Source organism: Mchenga conophoros, linkage group LG1 (genome assembly GCF_057382185.1).
Source record: "Mchenga conophoros isolate Kocher_MC1m ecotype Shallow Benthic linkage group LG1, M_conophoros_male_GT1.1, whole genome shotgun sequence".
NCBI classification, from domain to species: Eukaryota; Metazoa; Chordata; class Actinopteri; order Cichliformes; family Cichlidae; genus Mchenga; species Mchenga conophoros.
This window is the reverse complement of record NC_140526.1, coordinates 19,195,694-19,199,213: the sequence shown is the minus strand read 5'-3', so window position 1 is coordinate 19,199,213 and position 3,520 is coordinate 19,195,694.

Below are 3,520 nucleotides of genomic sequence, written 5' to 3'. Positions count from 1 at the left end.
TATCTGCTGTTGTAGTCGGTCTTTGTTGATTCTATCTGAAACTCTGAGCATTCTTTTTACTTTTCTATACAGTGTGCAGTTGCCATAGGTATTAAAGGTACTGCACTGCAGTTGTTTTAATCATAGATATCTAATACACTCCAATTTGTCATGTGAATGGAGAGTACTCTTTACACATTAAGGTTAATTATGGAGTACCACAGGGATCTGTGCTAGGACCAATTCTGTTTACATTATACATGTTTCCCTTAGACCAGCGGTCCTCAGCCTTTTTTGTTCCATGGACCGGTTTAATGGCAGACAAAATTTTCACAGACCGGCCTTTAAAGTGTGGCAGATAAATACAACAAAATAAAATGATATGACCAAGAGAACAACGGTGGTATTTTGTAAATATAATAGTAAATGTGAATTCACTGTGTAACTTTATTAGCAGCGTCCTCCTGAAATGTGCCAACAACATTGAGAGTACCATCCTCCTCTCTGCCCCTTAATGCTCTCTGGTTGCTATGATAACGCGTAAAATATTTCTTTCAAAATAAGACACACAACTACAACACGGGAAAGACCCAGGGAAACCGAGTTAACGATAAAACCCCTGAAAACCATAAATTTCACACCCGAGCTTCAACTCTCGCGGCCCGGTACCAGTCCGCGGCCCGGGGGTTGGGGAAGGCTGCCTTAGACAGTATCATTAGAAGGTATGGCATAAATTTTCCCTGCTATGCAGATGATACCCAACTTTATCTGTCCGTGAAGCTAGATAACACACACCAATTAGCTAGATAACACACACCAATTAGTTAAACTGCAGCAATGTCTTAAAGATACAAAGACCTGAATGACTGCCAATTTTAGGGATGGGTACCGGTTCTGACATAAACTGTAGTAACCAGACCGAAAAGCAGCGCACATTTAGGTGCTTTATTTCGGTGCTTGTTTTTCCTGAGCTGTGATACACTTCTAGCCAATCATTTTACGTTTCCGAGGATAGTAGGCGGGGCCAGGTACGTACGTTCTTTTAGAGCAGAGCTACAGATTAAAAATGTCCAAGGCGAAGCGGTCAAAAGTCTGGCTGTACTTCACAGCAAAATATGCAAACTCAGCAGCAACAAGTGCTTTAAGCTGATACTTATGGCGTTATTTTTGTGCCACTATTCTGAGCGCACGTAAAAAAGGTTTGCAGGTGCAAGTGTTGCATTTTGAGGAGAAATTTATTTTGAGCGAAGAAAAGCTGAATTTGAGTGAACAAAATTCATTGCTGCATGCAAAAAATGTATATCCGTGTTTGCTATTATCCATATACACACGCACAATAGCAGCCCCTCTCGCTCAGTTTTTGTATTTGCGCTCGCAATGTGTCGCTCACGCTCTCAACATTTCTGCCCGTGCACGCTCAACTCTTTCTGTACATTTGTGCCACAAAACCAGCCAATCACAGACTTGGATGCAAAAAAATCTGATTGGCTGTTTTTGTCTCCAATCAGCTCGAAAGGACGAAATGCAATATCCCAGAATCCATTTCGTCCAAAGCTCAAACGAGGCAGTGGCGGAGGAACACAGAGTGGCGGAGTTTGAAATATTACTCTTTCTGGGACACAAAATAAACTTTTAAGATATTTTCATGTTAGAATGTAGCTGTGTGAACTTCAAATATCTGCTCGATTTATCAAGACATCACATATTTGCATAAGTGCTCCAACGTTTTCGGAGATGCCTGTTACCCACCAGCTGACCGGGTGGGAACTCGGGTTAAACATAATATATAAGGCTGAACTGACAAAAAAATCACCGACTACACCACCAGGTATTATTGGAAAAACCATAAAGCCTTTGAACGAAAACAAACGCTGTTGTGACAGTGATGTACACTGTTTTGTTGGTATATATGTATGATTTGTATCACCTTCATGTTTCCAGCTTTACAGCTGTGGCTCCAGCAAACATCAGCTGATACTAGAAATTAATTTTAAATAAATTCTAACAACAGCTGATCAATTTTGAACGTGCTGCTGTTGTTGTTTAGCGCAACATCCGCTGGTTTCCTGTTTCTGGCGCAAAGTGGGAGATAAACAAACAAGAGAGACGATCAGCTGATCATTGATCAGTTTCATGATTGAAGTAGCAACAGGAGAGGGAGGGAGAGAGAATGAGGAGAGAAGAGGCAGCTAAGACACAGAATAACTCCAGCTTTGTGTCTTTTTTATTCTCGCTGAAGTCTTTTCCCCTCAATACGGATGTATTGTAATTGGTCCAGCCCAGAGTTGATTATTACCAGCTGGCTAATCCACCACCTTTCATTGTTTATACCATTACAAAAACAAACAAACTAACATAAAAATGAAAAATCACCATTGGCCCACCGGGCAAATGCCGGGTAAATGCCCAATGGCCAGTCCAGGTATTCGGTCAGCTGGTGGGTAACAGGCATCTCCAAAAACGTTAGAGCACTTATGCAAATATGTGATGTCTTGATAAATCGAGCAGATATTAGAAGTTTACACAGCACCATTCTCGCATGAAAATATCTTAAAAGTTTATTTTGTGACCCACAAAGAGTAATATTTCAAACTCTGCCACTCTGTGTTCCTCCGCCACTGCCTCGTTTGAGCTTTGGACGAAATGGATTCTGGGATATTGCATTTCGTCATTTCGAGCTGGTTGGAGACGAAAACAGCCAATCAGATTTTTTTTGCATCCAAGTCTGTGATTGGCTGGTTTTGTGGCACAAATATAACGGTGTACAGAACGAGTTGAGCGCGCACGGGCTGAAATGTTGAGAGCGCGAGCGACACATTGCGAGCGAGCGCAAGTGCAAAAACTGAGCGAGAGGGGCTGCTATTGTGTGTGTGGATAATAGCAAACACTGAAATACATTTTTTGCACGCAGCAATGAATTTTGTTCACTCAAATTCAGCTTTTCTTCGCTCAAAATAAATTTCTCCTCAAAATGCAACACTTGCACCTGCAAATTTTTTTTACGTGCGCTCAGAATAGTGGCACAAAAATAACGCCATAGATACTGTGATACTGTCAAAGGAGGTAACACCTCAAATCCGATGAAACACCTGGCAACGCATAGCGGGTTTTTTTAAAAGCCAAGAAATGCGCTGTATTTGATAGCTTGCTGCGAGACCTCACACCAAGCGCATCTACTGGGTTGCCTGTTATCAGACCCAGAGTTACCAACATCCCCAAAAACACGAAGAGTAGAGTCCTGGCCCCTAGCCCTGCCAGTGTAGCAGAAATGATGACGGATGATGATGGCAGCAGCAGCCGTTCTTCTCTGCGTGAGTAGCTTAATGTTGTTCGTGTGTGATTTACATTGAGTAGGCTAACCACGTTATTACATTAATGCATGTAAGGTGAACTAGCAAACATCATCATAGCTACATGCGTCTGTCTTCTTGTTTGATGGCAGATACTCCCTTCACCCTGGCCAAAAAGGCTAAAATGACCAAAGAAAAAGAGGGAAACGGCTAAACATGCGAGGTTTTTGGATAAAGTTTTTAAGCACTGC